We start from the raw sequence: 18822 nt of genomic DNA on the forward strand, positions 1-18822 counted from the left end.
TGCTCCACACACACACACACACACACACACACACACACACACACACACACACCCCACGGCCACTAACCAACAGCAACTCCACTTCCACTGCCCCACTACCCACGGGAGAAAAGGGGGGGGGGCTGAAAAAGTGGCAGAGGTAGAGCCTTTGTCAATGGGGAGGGAGCCAGCATCCTCAAGGGGGCAGATGAGGAGGCTAGAGATGTAGCAGGATTTGTGGCTCTGGATCTACCCCAGCCTGCCACCCTGAGGGATAAAAACATTTCCTTGCCCTTTTTCTCCATGCCACAAAGAATTTTATAAACGTCATGTCGCCTCTGACTTACGTTTTCTCTAAACTAAAGAGTCCCCCCCCCAAAAAAATTCCTTCCAGTAGCACCTTAGAGATCAACTACGTTTGTCATAGGTATGAGCCTTCGTGTGCATGCACAGATACACTGAAACGGAAGTCACCAGACCCTTCTATATAGTGTGGACGGCTGTTAACGACTGCAATTGGTCTTACAGGAAAAAGCAAGGAGTGAGATGGCTAAAAATAGCTTTATCATGTATACGGTGGTACCTCAGTTTACAAACACAATTGGTTCCGGAGGTCTGTACTTAATCTGAAGCGAACTTTCCCATTGAAAATAATGGAAAGTGGATTAATTTGTTCCAGACAGGTCCACGGAGTACTTAAACTGAAAATACTCAAACTGAGGCGTACTTAAACCGAGTTATGACTGTAATGAGATAAGAATCCAATGTCTCTATTCTTACCAGGTCTCTCCATGGTTTAAAGTTTGGCAATAAGTTGCAATTCAGCAACTTCTCTTTCCAGTATTTCTGAAATTCCTTTGTAATAAGACAGCTTATTTGAGATCTTGTATAGAATGTCCTGGGAGAGTCCCAAAGAGTCCCAAACGGTGCCCCCTTTCCCCACAGCGAAGTCACTCCATCTTATGCATATTTTTTTTGCAGAAATGACTGCACTGGGTTCTGGTGTGCATGCATTAATTATTATGATTTTAATAATAATTTTTAAAACCCCAGAAAACACCACCTGTTTCCTACACAGTTGCAACCAATTACAGTGATGTTGGCATGGCAGAGAAGAAATGCACGGTGAGCTCTGAGCGATGCCTCGCAGACAAATGAAAGTGTGCCTGTGTGAATGGCACCCTAATATTCAGGGCTTGCTTGGAAGTAGCATCAAAAGAGCTTCAAGTCTTTGCTCAAACACTGCTGCCAAAATTATGGCCTGTTTTTGCTCGGGGGGGGGGGCGGGAATGACAAGCACTGCTTCTGAAGGCAAGGCGCCCTTTCTTGCTACCCAAGCGCTTTTAATGCTGGGGATGGGAACTGCCTTCCGAACGCCATCTGTCTCCCGTTGTTAGGAAAGATCAAAACTCCTATCGAGTCTCCCTCCATCCTTCCTCTCCTCGTTTCACAGCGGCAATTGGGGGCGGCAGACGGATTGCAATTCAAGGAGACATGAGAGCCGTAAACCAGAGACTAATGGTGAGTGATGCTGTCAGTGAGCGAAGTGGGCTGTGGGGGGGGGGGACGGGGCAAGATCTTTGCTGGCTCCAAAGCTGAGCCCAAAACCACCTTCATGCAGCCAAAAGGGACTCCAGGGGAGGCCCAGAAGCAAGGATACGGGAAGAGAAAGGCTTTTCCAAGAGAAACGCGCTGAAGGCAGGTGTTGAGTCCCCTCCAGGGGCATAGCAAGGGGTGTTTCGGGGGCAGGGCGCCCCGGGTGCCACCCTGGAGGGGGTGACACTCGGCGTGCCCCCACCCACCACTTCCAGCTCCATCTTTTGGGGGGCAGCGCTAGCGGTGGCGCCGGCACCCCGCTACATAGCGCAGATGCATCGTACGTAGCGACGCTGCGAATGTGCGCTACGTAGCGATGTCCCGCCCCTGGGTGTGCGTCATGTTTGCCGCTCCGGGTGCCCAAGCAGCTTCCTACGCCAGTGGTCCCCTCCACAGATTAATCTATACACAGGTCCCGCTATCCAAACAAACGTTATCCTTACTTCTCCAAAACGAGGAAACCTTGCTATACACGCCGTAGATTCAGATATCCAAACAATTTTTCTGGTGCGCAGAAGCCATTTCTCCAGAAACAAGGCGGGAGGAAAGGGTCTCGAAAGATCAGATAGATAAGAGAGCACTTTCCCCCTTTTGTTTGCCTTTTGGAAGGTTTCAGGGGGCTTTCCTGGGTTCCCCCCAGGAAAGCTTCTTAATGTTTGATTATGCTTTTATATATGTTGGAATCCTCCCAGAGTGGCTGGGGCAACGCAGTCAGATGGGCAGGGTACAAATAATAAATTAATATTATTTCTGTCATTCCATGTTCAGGAATGCATTAGATATTTTCCGCATAGGAATCATTGGGAATTCTCTACTCATTTCACAAATCCTTGCCTAACGAACAGTTTCCCGAGAATGCGTTTTGTTTGCATGCGTTGACCCGCATGTATTTATATATTTTTTATTTTATATATTGTGTTTACATCCCACCATTTTTCTTCAAGGAGCTCAAGAGAGGCATACGTGGTTCTTGCACTCCTCATTTAATCCTGTGAGGCTGAGAGGTGACACCTGGCCCAAGGTCACCCAGTGAGCTTCATGGCCAAGCGAGGATTCGAACCCTGGTCTCTCTCAGGTCCTAATCAGACACTCTAACCACCATACAGAAATTAGGCTGCAGACACACCACACCTTTAAAGCAGCTGACTCCCCCCCCAAAAAATCCTGGGAACTGGGGGTCACCTCTCACAGAGCTACAGTTCTCATTGCACCTAGCAAACTACAGTTCCTCGGGGGAAGTCCTGGTCAGGGAAAAGTGTGGGAATGTTGTAGATCAAGCACAGGCAAACTTGGCCCTCCTGGTGTTTTGGGACTACAATCCCTTCATCCCTGACCACTGGTCCTGTTAGCTAGGGGTGATGGGAGTTGTAGTCCCAAAACATCTGGAGAGCCGAGTTTGCCTATGCCTGTTGTAGATACTGGGAGAGGATATATTGATTTAATAGTATCCTTTCTCTCTCATGCTTCTGAGTCACCAGCAGAATGCATAACCCCAATATACCTGTGTAGCAGGAAGCTAGTGGGTAGATTTGTAAGAATCTCTTTACTTAAGCAATTGAATCTGGCTTTGTTCAGTATATTCCTGGTAAGACCCCTTTCATCCCTCCTAAAAAGAAGAAAGACACAAGAAGCTTCTTTTAAAAGTAACAAGAAGTTTACTCACATTCAGTTCACAGTTGGATCCCTGAAGGCAGGCTTTAGCTTGGAGTTACAGAAGAGGGTTTGAGCTCATCCCATATGGGAAACTCTTCGTCCCACATGCGGCTGGCTGAGAGCCAGCAGTGCAGTCCAAGAGAAGGAAAGGGAAGAAGAAGGGAGATGGCTGCGTGACTCGGCCTTTTGTAGGGTCTGCCAGGGTCACGCCCACCTACCTGGCCACACGCAGGGGGAGGATGCTCCAGACCAGGTGGAACAGGAAGTCCAACTGGCTGGACCAACACCCCCCTGTCTGTGTCCACTCTAGGCAAACAAGGAATGTTGTGTTTGACTGCTCCAATGGATTACATCCCACAAAAAGCACCCAAAGGGGTGCAATGCAGGGCAAGTGAGGAGTGTGGCCTGGGGATGTGGTGTGCCCTGCAGTGAGGGGTGTGGCTGGGTAGGGGGTGTGGCTTGGAGAAGGGGGTGTGGCCTGGGGAAATCCCCCAGGGTCAGATACCGTAGACAGCTGTATTTGACTCCTGGCCCTAAGACTCCCCACTGTGCCTCTAAGCCAGGGGTCGGCAAGGTTTACCTCGCCTGGGCCGGTTCACTCCAGCGGAGATCCCTCCATGGGCTGGATTGCGCCCGCTCATGAGCGTGCGCACCTGCGATTTCCAGCATCTGTGCAGATGCAATTTCCGGCGCCGCAGAAGCAAGTTTCCGCTCCGCGCTGCGCCGGTTTAGCACAACGTGCAGGAACTTGCCGAGTGGGCAGCTCGGTTCACTTGTGGTCCATGGGCCTTAGGTTGCCTACCCCTGCTCTAAGCTAACTGTTGCAAGCTCCATGTAGCTTTCCCTTAGCTCTTCCCAACCCACCAGCAGCTCCCGGGACTTTCACACAAGATGCCCCCACAAGAACCTCTCCGTTCTGCTCCTTTCGCACTGGCCCAGCCATGATCCGGGGACGATTATCTCCGGTTGCCACACAGAGAGCCCTCAAAGCTCACAATGAACCTTTGGACGGCTCCATCGCAATCTCCACAGTGCAGAAGAGGAATCTCTGCAAAGGCACTTGAGCTAATTCTGTCTTTGAAGGATGCGGAGGAGGGAGAAAATGAAATGGCCGATATCTCTCCACTGTGTTCTGCTGTTCTCTTTTGGATTGGGAAGGCTGCAGTGAAACGGAGAGATATCTAGGGATGCAGCTCAGGACTGACTATGATGCCAGGGACTCTAGAGGGGGCAGCCCCATTGCTCCTCTTAATGATGCGGTGCATGTGATTTATGTAGAATCCAAGAACTGCAAAGTTGGAGGGGTCCTAAAGGACCATCTAGTCCAACCCCTACAATGCCTTTGATTTCCTTCCATATCCATATCACCACCACCACCACCACCACCATATTATTATTATTATTATTATTATTATTATTATTATTATTATTATTTATACCCTGCCCATGTGGCCGAGCCTCCCCAGCCACTCTGGGAGGCTTCCAACAAAAGATTTAAAATACATTAAAACATCAAACATTAAAAACTTCCCTGTACAGAGCTTCCTTCAGATGTCTTCTAAAGGTCAGGTACGGTAGTTGTTTCTTCCTTGACATCTGATGGGAGGGCGTTCCATAGGGCAGGTGCCACTACCGAGAAGGTCCTGTGCCTGGTTCCCTGTAACCTCTCTTCTCTCAGGGAGGGAACCGCCAGAAGGCCCTCGGTGCTGGACCTCAGAGTCCGGGCTGAGCGATGGTGGGAGGAGACACTCCTTCAGGTATACAGGACCGAGGACCTCTTGTTGAGAATCGGAGGCTAAATAGGTTGCTGAAACGATGGCAAGGGTCACACGTTACTCTAGTGCTGCAGTTGTTCGTACAATCATAGACTTAATAGAATTGTAGAGCTGGAAGGGATCTAAAAGGTCATCCAGCCCAACCCCCTGTAATGCAGGAATCTCAACTACTGTAGATCATACATGACCGGTGCCCATCCAACTTCTGTTTTAAAACCTCCAAGGAAGGAGAGTCCACCACCTCCTGAGGGAGACTGTTCCACTGCCAAACAGCTCTAACTGTCAGGAAGTTCTTCCTGATGTTTAGTCAGAATCTCCTTTCTTGTAATTTGAAGCCATGGGTTCGAGTCCTACCCTCCGGAGCAGGGGGGGAAATATGCTTGCTCCATCTTCTTGCACTTTATAATGACATTAGGACTTCTAAGCTAGTGTATGAGGTGGCCTTAAGAGTGGTTAAGATTTGGCTTCCATTGAGTAAAAGGGCCAGTTCCTTTTGGCAAAGCGTTTCTCCTTGCCCCAAAGCATGACATTGGAAGCGATTACGGAGGGAGCGAAGTTCTCTAGGATGCAAAAGCAACGCCACTGCCTAAGCTCTGTTGTCAAGAGATGCCATTGTTAATCGCCCAAATGTCGAGATGCTGCAGCCAGACAATGATGTCAGAGTTCTTGAGGTATTATTAATAATAACGACATCAGATAACCAGTCTCAATATGAGTTTTTCATCGATATTGAAACAGCATTGCAAATTAATCAGCCCTGCCATTCTGGAAAGCAAGGCAATAAGTTTTGAAGTTCCTTATCTCCTGGGAAATAATTTGCTTGGGAAGAAGTTCATCAGGACACCGGATCAAAATAGCTGCCACTTCTCTTTCCTCACAAGGGCAGGGGAAGATCACCGTCCTCCCCTCGACATGAAGGAATTCCTGTGCCACCTCAACGGGTCTCCGGTGACATCATCGTTTGCACCTCTCTGTCTCCAGAGACAATGGAGTAATGCACCTTTGAGGGTGAGGCCAAACCAATGGAGAGTTGCAGCGCCTGCTGTGGCTGTAGACTGATGCGGGAGAGACATGCTTCGTTGCAGCTGGGGCAGAGGCGGGCACCCTGCTGCAAATGCACCACGGTGTTTCTTCTCTCTGTTCCTCCCAGCGATCATTCCTCCTCTGGTCACTGCTATGGCTACATGGCCTGATGGTCTCCAGGCACTGCAGTCATCTGCAAGGGGTTCCCACATGGCAGGGTTAATGTTGCCAGCCTTCGTGTCACACTTTGCAGACATCTTTGGTCTGCCAACAGGTAGAGCACATCCTTGGGGACCCTGCAATCTTCCATTCTGTGGACCTGACAGGTGAGCTTGGAAGAGCACGTCTATATTGGAGACTCTGCCCTGCCCTGCGGTGCCCCAAACCATTCGTAAGTGGTTAAAACGGTAATTAGCATCTGGCTGAGGTCAAATTCCATTCCCCCTAACCACAAAAAAAACACACACACACTCAGCCTTGACTGATGGGTGGTAATAGGGCCAGATTTAGGTTTGATGAGGCCGTAAGCAACTGAAGGTAATGGGGCCCTTCATATGTCCAGCTGTCCTTTATCATAGAATCATAGAATCATAGAGTTGGAAGAGATCACAAGGGCCATCCAGTCCAACCCCCTGCCAAGCAGGAAACACCATCAAAGCATTCTTGACATATGCCTGTCAAGCCTCTGCTTAAAGACCTCCAAAGAAGGAGACTCCACCACACTCCTTGGCAGCAAATTCCACTGCCGAACAGCTCTTACTGTCAGGAAGTTCTTCCTAATGTTTAAGTGGAATCTTCTTTCTTGAAGTTTGAATCCATTGCTCCGTGTCCGCTTCTCTGGAGCAGCAGAAAACAACCTTTCACCCTCCTCTATATGACATCCTTTGATATATTTGAACATGGCTATCATAGCACCCCTTAACCTTCTCTTCTCCAGGCTAAACATACCCAGCTCCCTAAGCCGTTCCTCGTAAGGCATCGTTTTCAGGCCTTTGACCATTTTGGTTGCCCTCTTCTGGACACGTTCCAGCTTGTCAGTATCTTTCTTGAACTGTGGTGCCCAGAACTGGACACAGTACTCCAGGTGAAGTCTGACCAGAGCAGAATACAGTGGTACTATTACTTCCCTTGATCTCTAGCTGCTATACTCCTATTGATGCAGCCCAGAATTGCATTGGCTTTTTTAGCTGCTGCATCACACTGCTGACTCATGTCAAGTTTGTGGTCTACCAAGACTCCTAGATCCTTTTCACATGTACTGCTCTCAAGCCAGGTGTCACCCATCCTGTATTTGTGCCTTTCATATTTTTTTTGCCCAATGTAGGAAGCCAGCTCCCCGTAGAGCACATCCTTGGGGACCCTGCCATCTTCCATTCTGTGGACCTGACAGGTGAGCTTGGAAGAGCACGTCTATGTTGGAGACTCTGCCCTGCCCTTCGTAAGTGGTTAAACGGTAATTAGCATCTGGCTGAGGTCAAATTCCATTCCCCCTAATCACAAAAAAAACCACACACACTCAGCCTTGACTGATGGGTGGTAATAGGGCCAGATTTAGGTTTGATGAGGCCCTAAGCAACTGAAGGTAATGGGGCCCTTTATATGTCCAGCTGTCCTTTATCAACAACAAATTGTCACTGTTTTTTTGTGTTGAATATATGCTATATGGTGATCTATGGACCTAATAGGTGTCTAAAGCCATTTGCACATAACAAAATATCAAAGTAATTGTTGAATACATCCAGGTTTTTTTTCCTTTAATTTTTTTGGGGGACCCCTCAAGAGAGTGGGGCCCTAAGCTATAGCTTGTTTAGCTTATATGTACATCCAGCACTGGGTGGTAACTCCAAGATCCGTCTCACCAAGAGAGGTCACTGATCACCTAATTCTCCAGGCATTTGTCCAATCCTCTTTTAAAGTCATCCAGATTGGTGGTCACCACTGCCTCCTGTGGGAGGGAGTTCCATGGTTGAACTGTGCACTGAATCTATTTGTCCTGAATCTTTCAATGTTCAGCTTCATTGGATGTCTACAAGTTCTAGTGTTATGAAGGAGGTGGGTGTGGAGGGGGGGGTAATATCTCTCCACACTCCCCATGCCATGCAGAATTTTAAAAGCACCTGCCATGTCTCTTACCCACCTTTTCCCTAAACTGAAAAGTTAAAAAACAACAACACTGAAACCTTCCTTCATAAGGGAGTCTCTCCATCCCCTTGATCATTTTGGTTGTCCTTTTCTGATGAAGATTTTCAAACTCAGCAATGCCCTTTGCCGGTTTTAAAAGCCCCTCCATCGAAATCTCCCTGCCTGTGCAAAGTTAGCATTGTTGGGGAAAGTATTTCAGGATTACAAAAACCCTCCTTTCCAGGTGCTCTTTCCACCCACATGCAGGGAGATCTCGATGTGGGTGAGCATTCAAAATCCCAAACCGCCCTCCATTCTGAGGTGGTCCAAACTTCAAAACATGAGAGTCTTCAGAGGTTGGAAATCTCTGTTTCAGGGATGCAGAAGCGACAGAGATCCTGGGTTGATCTGCATGGCCAACTCTCCGATTCTAGGACTGTGGATCCGGGCTTTTTTTTTGCTCTAAATCCCAGATTCAGTTTAAATGATTAATAGACTAGGGCTTTGGGTTAATTTCCTAACTCTGCCATTTGGCGGCACAATAAGAGTCATCAAGATAGTATTGAAATTTGCATGCCGTACCACTTCAAGCCAAGGGAGGCCTCATTCCTGTGAATTTCCTAATGAAGCAACCTTTCCTAAACCCATTTCTTCCCTTTAAAATTTTTAAAAAATCTATCACAGGCTGTGGAAAGTTATTCAAGTGAACCCAGTCTTCTTAGCCTTCAGATTTTGCAAAACATAGCACACATTATATGTGGAGGCCATAAACACATGTTATTTATTTAGCTACCATTAGTTATTTTATTAATGTAATGCCTATGGGACGCGGGTGGCGCTGTGGTCTAAACCACAGAGCCTAGGGCTTGCCGATCAGAAGGCTGGCGGTTCGAATCCCCGCGGCGGGGTGAGCTCCCGTTGCTCGGTCCCAGCTCCTGCCAACCTAGCAGTTCGAAAGCACGTCAAAGTGCAAGTAGATAAATAGGGACCGCTCCGGCGGGAAGGTAAACGGCGTTTCCGTGTGCTGCTCTGGTTCGCCAGAAGCGGCTTAGTCATGCTGGCCACATGACCCAGATGCTGTCTGCAGACAAATGCCGGCTCCCTCGGCCTATAGAGCGAGATGAGCGTGCAACCCCAGAGTCTTCCCGACTGGACCTAATGGTCAGGGGTACCTTTACCTATGTTTAATAGATCATTGCATTTTAATGTTCTGTTAGAAGCCGCCCAGAGTGGCTGGGGAAACTCAGCCAGATGGGTGGAGTATAAATAGAATCATAGAATCATAGAGTTGGAAGAGACCACAAGGGCCATCCAGTCCAACCCCCTGCCAAGCAGGAAACGCCATCAAAGCATTCTTGACATATGGCTGTCAAGCCTCTGCTTAAAGACCTCCAAAGAAGGAGACTCCACCACACTCCTTGGTAGCAAATTCCACTGCCGAACAGCTCTTACTGTCAGGAAGTTCTTCCTAATGTTTAGGTGGAATCTTCTTTCTTGAAGTTTGAATCCATTGCTCCGTGTGCGCTTCTCTGGAGCAGCAGAAAACAACCTTTCTCCCTCCTCCATATGACATCCTTTTATATATTTGAACATGGCTATCATATCACCCCTTAACCTTCTCTTCTCCAGGCTAAACATACCCAGCTCCCTAAGCCGTTCCTCATAAGGCATCGTTTCCAGGCCTTTGACCATTTTGGTTGCCCTCTTCTGGACACGTTCCAGCTTGTCAGTATCCTTCTTGAACTGTGGTGCCCAGAACTGGACACAGTACTCCAGGTGAGGTCTGACCAGAGCAGAATACAATGGTACTATTACTTCCCTAAATCTAGATGTTATACTCCTATTGATGCAGCCCAGAATTGCATTGGCTTTTTTAGCTGCTGCATCACACTGCTGACTCATGTCAAGTTTGTGGTCTACCAAGACTCCTAGGTCCTTTTCACATGTACTGCTCTCAAGCCAGGTGTCACCCATCCTGTATTTGTGCCTTTCATTTTTTTTGCCCAAGTGTAGTACTTTACATTTCTCCTTGTTAAAATTCATCTTGTTTGCTTTGGCCCAATTGTCTAATCTGTTAAGGTCATTTTGAAGTGTGATCCTGTCCTCTGGGGTGTTAGCCACCCCTCCCAATTTGGTGTCGTCTGCAAACTTGCTCAGGATGCCCTCAAGCCCATCATCCAAGTCATTGATAAAGATGTTGAATAAGACTGGGCCCAAGACAGAACCCTGTGGCACCCCACTAGTCACTACTCTCCAGGATGAGGAGGAGCCATTGATGAGCACCCTTTGGGTTCGGTCAGTAAGCCAGTTACAAATCCACTGAATGGTAGCATTGTCTAGCCCACATTTTACCAGCTTCTTTACAAGAATATCATGGGGCACCTTGTCAAAGGCCATGCTGAAATCAAGATAGGCTACATCCACAGTGTTCCCTTCATCTACCAGGCTTGTAATTCTGTCAAAAAATGAGATCAGATTAGTCTGACATGACCTATTTTTCAGAAACCCATGCTGACTTTTAGTGATCACAGCGTTCCTTTCTAGGTGCTCACAGACCGTTTGCTTAATGATCTGCTCTAGAATCTTTCCTGGTATTGATGTCAGGCTGACTGGGCGGTAATTGTTTGGGTCCTCTCTTTCCCCCTTTTTGAAAATAGGGACAACATTTGCCCTCCTCCAGTCTGCTGGAACTTCGCCTGTTCTCCAGGAATTTTCAAAGATTATTGCCAGTGGTTCTGAAATCACCTCTGCCAGTTCTTTTAATACTCTTGGATGTAGTTCATCTGGCCCTGGAGACTTGAATACATCTAAACTAGCCAAGTATTCTTGTACTACCTCCTTACTTATTCTGGGCTGTGCTTCCCCTGCTGAATCATCTGCTCCATATTCTTCAGGTCGGGCATTGTTTTATTTTTTGGAGAAGACAGAGGCAAAGAAGGCATTGAGGAGTTCTGCCCTTTCTATTATTATTATAAATAATAATAATAATAATAATAATAATAATAATAATAATAATTATTATTATTATTAGCCAGTATTTTTGCGGTCCCCAAGTGGCTAAATGCCCTTCCCTGCCAGGATGATGCCCAGCTAATAACATCGGAGTCTGATAAGACCATATCCAACAAAAACAGTTTGAGCCTTCCAACATTTTATTTCACCCCATCTTTTCCCCAAGGAACCTGATGGGGCATTTGGGGTTACGCCCTTTGAGGCAGGATATGCTGAGAGGTAGTGACTAGCTCAAGGACACCAGGTGAGCTTCATGGCCGAGTGGGGATTCGAACCCTGGTCTGCCCAGACATTTTAACCTCCACACCACATTGGCTTTTGCACCTGAAAGAGGGTCAGCAACATTACCTCGCCGTCCGATAAGCTTTTGTGCATGCAAGACTGACGCTCTCAATTTGATGGAGGGAAAGATGTCCTCTGGGAAAGGGAGCTTTATAAATACATAAGAAATCTGCAACCTGCCCTTTGTATACCTACAGGGCAAGCCTAGCCGTGTTTCCTGAAAAGGAAGCCCTGTTGCATTCACCCCCAGGTAAACGGGGCTACGACACAGGTAGTGTTGGTCTGAGTCGAAGCAAAATAAAAAAATTCCTTCAGTAGCACCTTAAAGACCAACTAAGTTTTTATTTTGGTATGAGCTTTCGTGTGCATGCACACTTCTTCAGATACACTGGAAACAGAAGTGTCAGACCCTTATATATATACAGAGGGTGGTGGGGGTGGGTGGGAATGGGTGATGGGCTGATGGGAGTGGTAAACCTGTGGATGGCTGTTGGCTGCTGATGACTGCAATTAGTCCTGGGGGGCTACGACTGCAGCCTTCAAAATGGTAATTTCCACCATTTCGGTCAGGCAGAATTGAGCAAAGTCCCTAAATGACTTTACAGGTAATTAAGTAGCATTGCATGGGATATGGAAAGCAGCTCCTTGTTAAGTGCATTTCCTTTAATTACAATTTAAAAGGTTCAGAAGGAGATATTAATTATAGTTTTTTCAGCTATCTCCACCTGCACTTGGCGGCAGAAGATGCTCTGGAGAACATCTTCCCAACCATTCAATTAAATATCATTTCTGAGTGCAGCCTCCGTCCTGACAGGCTGCTTCTCCATTCCCCATATTTGCTGTGCTTTGTGCAGCGCGGCCGAGGAACCCATTTCACAGCTCTTGGCTAATTATAGCAGCATCTGACTGCAGCCCCCGCCATCCCCCTCTCCCACCTTGGCTGTCTGGATCACTCGCCTGCTCACCCTGAGCAGCTAAAAGAGGCTCCTGGGAGGCTGGAGAGACATTGCTCCTACCAGGGGTCCGCAAACTTTTTCAGCAGGGGGCCGGTCCACTGTCCCTCAGACCTTGTGGGGGGCCGGACTACATTTTTTTGGGGGGGATGAACGAATTCCTATGCCCCACAAATAACCCAGGGATGCATTTTAAATAAAAGCACACATTCTACTCATGTAGAAACACGCTGATTCCCGGACTGTCCGCGGGCCGGATTGAGAAGGCGATTGGGCCGGATCCTGCTTGCAGGTTTCCCATAATGGGCCTCTGGTGGGCTCCTGTGAGAAAGCCCATTGCGCTCATAGAGTGCAGTGGGGGTTGCGGACGAGCTCAAAAGAAATCTGGGAGGGGGTGGGCTGTAGTTAGGCTGAGTCATGGGGCGTGCCACTGATTTTGATTGACAGCAGCATTTTACTTAACGCCAGGTCGGTTTCGCTTTCCCTCTCACTCTCGGCAAGCCTTCGAATCTCCCGCCTGCCCGCCGCTGCATTTAGGCTTAGTCGACACTGCTTGCCCGTTCGCGGGGGTCGCCTGTATTCAGGGGCCCAGTAGGAATTTTGCCACTTGGCTGATTGGCTGTTGCCATTTGGTTTTTGCCTACTGACAAGCAACTTGTCATAACTTGTTAGGTTGGCCGTTAGGCTTTGGTTAAAAATTGGTATAGGAGGGGCATGGAATAAAAATGCCTACCCCCCCTTACTTGCTCCTTATAGAAGTATTCCGTTAAAGGAATCCTTGGGCTCAGGGACTCTAGTCCATTCATCCTGCTATAGGCAAGGATGGTGCGGCCATTAGAGAGCCGAGCCTTGGGGAACATTCCTTGGGGGAGGAGAGTGCCTGTGAGCAGTACCTCCAATCCCTTGGGGTGTTTACTTGACTTACCTACCATTAGGTAAGCCGGAGCTGGTCCTGACCCAAAGGGGGTCAGATGGAATTGGTCCTGCCCAACCAGGGCAAATGGAATGGTCCTGACCCAACGGGGGTCAGGTGGAAATGGTCCTGTCCCTTATAGTGGACGGATGGATTAACCAAACCCATGCCAACACTCAGAATTAATATGTATTTTAAATAAAGTTGTGGCCAAAATAATGCCAAAAACCCAAACCTAAACTATCGTGTCAGTTGTGAGTTATTTTGGGATTTCTGGGAGCTTTGTCACACAACAGGATGCTGGACTAGATGGGCCAATGGCCTGCTGTCATTGATCCTGCAAAGCAGGGGTCCCCAACCTGTGCCCCACGGAGGCTGTTTAAATAGCCCACAAGCTGCCCCCGAAACGAGCCACCCACTTGGTGAGTCCCCACGCGCCGCACCACGGCGGTTTAGCGTAGCGTGCGGGGACTGTCTTCCATGGCTCTGGAAATTGCTTCTGCCGTGCCCAGATGCCGGAAATCGCGTCTGCGCAGGAGCAATTTCCACGGGAGCGATCCGGCCCATGCCCGGTAAGCCTTGCCGCCCCCTGCTGGAAAGGCTATACAGGGCTAATGCATGCACTCCGAGTGTCCTGATTTTCCAGGGAATTACGAAAGCTATCCTGGCTTCTGATTTGATCCCTGAATGTTCCTATTCCCCCTGCCAGAGCTGAGCTTGGGAAGGAGATGAGCCAGTGCTTATCTCAAGCAATGGAGGTTGCTGTGGCAGCTCCTGTGAAGAAGCACCCCATTGCCTCTCCGTGGCCACTGCTGCCTGCCTTCTCCCTTGGGCAGCTCATAGCTGGAGAGCGGGCAAGGATGCGGGCAACCACCACCATCAAGGCCCTGCCCTGCATGACTCACTAGCTCTGAGGCATAGACAGAGGGCCGGGCCGCCCTGGGTGGGAAGAAAGGGGGAGCAGAGCAATGGCGTCTCGATATTTTAAAAAAATGCTTTGTGCATCCACGTCTAACCTTGCCCCTTTCCAAAAGTTGTTTATTGGTGTGTGTTTTTCTTTTTGTAAATCTGCCAAAGAATAAAACAAAACAAAATTGGGATTAAGGAGTTTTCTCAGGACTGTGGAGGGCCTGTGTGCTGTGGCCCATTGGAGAAGGGGTGTTGGCACTTGCCCTTCTTTTGATAACATATTCTCTGGGGGAGGGGACAAGAAAATGGGGGTGGGGGTGAGGAGGGTCAGTTGGCAGGGGGGGGGTGAGAAATGTCCCGGTTTTCATCTGAGGAATGGAGGATAGACCCAGCTCTGAGGGCTCTGTTCCGTCTCCACGTTCAGAGGCGGCAGTGCTTTTGCATGCACTCTGGACGTGCTCAGAGACACTCTGCAGCAATGCATTGAACCGAAATGCCTTTTCACTCCCATTTCCGCGCCCCGCAGAGTGCTTGCAAAGCTGGAGCCGTGTCTGCCTTTCTGAGCATTTTGCTGTGCAAAAGACACCGTGTTGGTATTCTGTAATCCGAGGATTACTTCCCGGAAAATCCAATACAAATAAAAGCTATCGTGTGATATCCAGAATTAATGCAAGGAATCAAATCCTGCCTGTTGAGCCTCTCCCCTCCCATCGCCTTCTCCTGTCATTTTGATAGTTATGATTTCATCCCAAGACACAAGGAAGCAGAATCTGTGTTTGGTGAGGGATTGTTATCAGCCTAATAGATTCCCTGCCTCCCCCAGCTGCCACTGATCCATCAGTTGGATAATTAAATGCATTAAGGCTTCTATCGCCTGTTGCAGGAGATCTCTTTGCAGGTTCCCAAAGCCTCCCTTGCCCTCTCTGGACTGAAGGAGCCCCAGGGAACATCCTGCCAGGACAAGCTTCATGGCCGAGTGGGGAATCTGAAACCCTGGCATAAGGGTTAGAATGGTACACAAAAAGATGAAGAGGTCAAAGAAGTTATGATAAAATGGGCTTTAGACTTTGGGTATCATATTGAGTTTGAATCTTGGTCAAAATTGTGGAATGAAAGTCTAAAATTCACTGTATGTACGCCCTGAAAGAGAATGTATTGAAAATGATGTACTCTATAGGTGATATTTGACACCGGTGAAGTTGGCCAAAATGTATAGAATGAGGAACAAATTATGTTGGAAATGTAAAGAGAAAGACGGAGATTTTTACCATATGTGGTAGACTTGTGATAAAGTAAAAACATTCTGGGAATTGATCTACAATGAGTTTTTTAAAAAGATGTTTAGATATACCTTCCCCCAAAAACCAGAAGCATTTTTGCTGGGTTTGATAGGAGAGGACATTGCAAAGGTTGATCAAAGACTATTCATGTACGCCACCACGGCGGCAAGAACTTAATTAGCCCAAAGGTGGAAATTGCAGGAATTACCAACAATTGATGAATGCCAGATGAAGATAATGGACTATGCGGAGTTGGCCTAGCTGACCGGTAGAATCCCAAACCAAGATGACCAAAACTCAAAGAGACTGGAGTAAATTTATTTGATATATGAATAATTATTGAAAAAATGTGAAGACACTAGCGGAACTGAAATAAATCCGCAATGATTTTTTTTTTTTTACAATTTTCTAGACCAAAGAGACAAAGTTGACTATAAGGACATAAAGGTCAGAAGTTGAAGATTTAATATAAAGACTTGAAAATAAAAAACCTGCTGAAGGGATGGAGGGAAGTCACAAGCTAGGCAGAGCAAAGAGTATATTTGTTTGTTATTGTAATGATGGAAATACTGCCTTATAAAAAAGAAATTAATAAAAATTATTTTAAAAAGAAAAAGAAACCCTGGCTTAAGAACATAAAATTCTGTGACCCGAATCTTATAATAGGGCGATTTCCCCATGGCATTTCTGAATGTCCAACCTGCATCTGGGAGGCCCCATTTCTCCCCACAATACTTGGCACAACATGGCACAGGATGAGCAAAGGCTTTGCCAACCCACCGGTTGATGCACCAAATCTCAGTTCTCCTTCAGCCCATGAATAACTTTGAATTCAGCTTCAGGGGAAAGGCTCTCTCTTGTTATGCATTTGCCTTTCCGCATTATCTGACAAGGTAATATGCAGTAAAACAGGAAGGCTGCTCTCCTGAATGTCTCAGAAGTACCAGGAACCTCCATCTTTCTGCAGACATTTGATCCAGATGATTAGACCTCAGGACAGTTTTTGGAGGAGGGGAACTGAGATTCAGTTTGCTCAGGGGTGCAATAATGATCTAGGCGGCATTAAAAAACAGAAACACCTTCAGAATCCAACTTCAAAGGAAATGATTATGTTATAAAAATTCTAAGGTCTCAAATATAAAACAAATGTTCATAAATGTGCAAGGCAAACACATACATAAGTATATAAACCATGTGCCTGAAACAGTACAGGAGAGCAATCCTGAAGCCATTTTGACTCTCCCAAGTTGACCTCAAATATTTTTTGCTTGCATGTCTTAAGGGTGTATTTGTGTACCTTGTGTATTTGTGTACAGCCATGTGACATGGATTCAGGAACTGAAGTACCAGTATTTACCATCACAGAAGAATGACCAGGTTGCCCAGGTTAAGCAATCAGTGACCATTATCAGATATCCTGGCAGACAGGATTTCTGCTGTAGCCTGCCTCCTTCTGTGATGAGGTTTTGGGGGTGGTGGTCTAGAGCTACAGAGGGACGCAGGTGGTGCTGTGGGTTAAACCACAGAGCCTAGGGCTTGCTGATCAGAAGGTCGGTGGTTCGAATCCCTGCCACAGGGTGAGCTCCCGTTGTTCGGTCCCAGCTCCTGCCAACCTAGCAGTTCAAAAGCACGTCAAAATGCATGTAGATAAATAGGTACCGTTCCAAGCGGGAAGGTAAATAGCATTTCCGTGTGCTGCTCTGGTTCTCCAGAAGGGGCTTTGTCATGCTGGCCACATGACCTGGAAGCTGTACGCCGGCTCCCTCGGCCAATAATGCGAGATGAGCGCTGCAACCCCAGAGTCGGTCTCGACTGGACTTAATGGTCAGGGGTCCCTTTACCTTTACTTGAGCTACAGGGTGGGCAATTTCAAAAGTCTATATAAGGGCTTGCACACCATTGTTCTGGGTTCCTCCTCCCTCCTGTGTGGGGTGAGCAGGGGACCCTGTTGCAACAGTTTAATCAAGATCAGGCTTCCTAGCCTCTTTGCTTCTCAATATTCTCTGGCTGGCCTCTGTTATTTTCTCCTACCAATAGGGAACCTACTTAAGGACTCTACTCTTGGATACCCCATAAGGGGAAATGAGTTTTTTTTCCTTATAACAGGAAGAAACAAATTATGCGTTCAGGAAATGAGGTGATTTATACCCAAACCCAGGGCTCACTCACACCTCTGCTTGTCCTGAGCCCAGTAAGCCCAGGTCCAAGCAGTTCTCTTTTTGCCCTGCCTCTTTCCCCAAGAAAACATCCTCTTTACCACTCAATCGGTGCAAATGTTGTTGTTGTTGTTTAGTCGTTTAGTCGTGTCCGACTCTTCGTGACCCCATGGACCATAGCACGCCAGGCACTCCTGTCTTCCACTGCCTCCCGTAGTTTGGTCAAACTCATGTTCGTAGCTTCGAGAACACTGTCCAACCATCTTGTCCTCTGTCGTCCCCTTCTCCTAGTGCCCTCAATCTTTCCCAACATCAGGGTCTTTTCCAAGGATTCTTCTCTTCTCATGAGGTGGCCAAAGTATTGGAGCCTCAGCTTCACGATCTGTCCTTCCAGGGAGCACTCAGGGCTGATTTCCTTAAGAATGGATAGGTTTGATCTTCTAGCAGTCCATGGGACTCTCAAGAGTCTCCTCCAGCACCATAATTCAAAAGCATCAATTCTTCGGCGATCAGCCTTCTTTATGGTCCAGCTCTCACTTCCATACATCACTACTGGGAAAACCATAGCTTTAACTATACGGACCTTTGTCGGCAAGGTGATGTCTCTGCTTTTTAAGATGCTGTCTAGGTTTGTCATTGCTTTTCTCCCAAGAAGCAGGCGTCTTTTAATTTCGTGACTGCTGTCACCATCTGCAGTGATCAAGGAGCCCAAGAAAGTAAAATCTTTCACTGCCTCCATTTCTTCCCCTTCTATTTGCCAGGAGGTGATGGGACCAGTGGCCATGATCTTGGTTTTTTTGATGTTGAGCTTCAGACCATATTTTGCGCTCTCCTCTTTCACCCTCATTAAAAGGTTCTTTAATTCCTCCTCACTTTCTGCCATCAAGGTTGTGTCATCTGCATATCTGAGGTTGTTGATATTTCTTCCGGCAATCTTAATTCCTGCTTGGGATTCATCTAGTCCAGCCTTTCGCATGATGAATTCTGCATATAAGTTAAATAAGCAGGGAGACAATATACAACCTTGTTGTACTCCTTTCCCAATTTTGAACCACTCAGTTGTTCCATATCCAGTTCTAACTGTAGCTTCTTGTCCCACATAGAGATTTCTCAGGAGACAGATGAGGTGATCAGGCACTCCCATTTCTTTAAGAACTTGCCATAGTTTGC

Source organism: Zootoca vivipara, chromosome 5 (genome assembly GCF_965207765.1).
Source record: "Zootoca vivipara chromosome 5, rZooViv2.hap1.1, whole genome shotgun sequence".
Classification (NCBI taxonomy): Eukaryota; Metazoa; Chordata; class Lepidosauria; order Squamata; family Lacertidae; genus Zootoca; species Zootoca vivipara.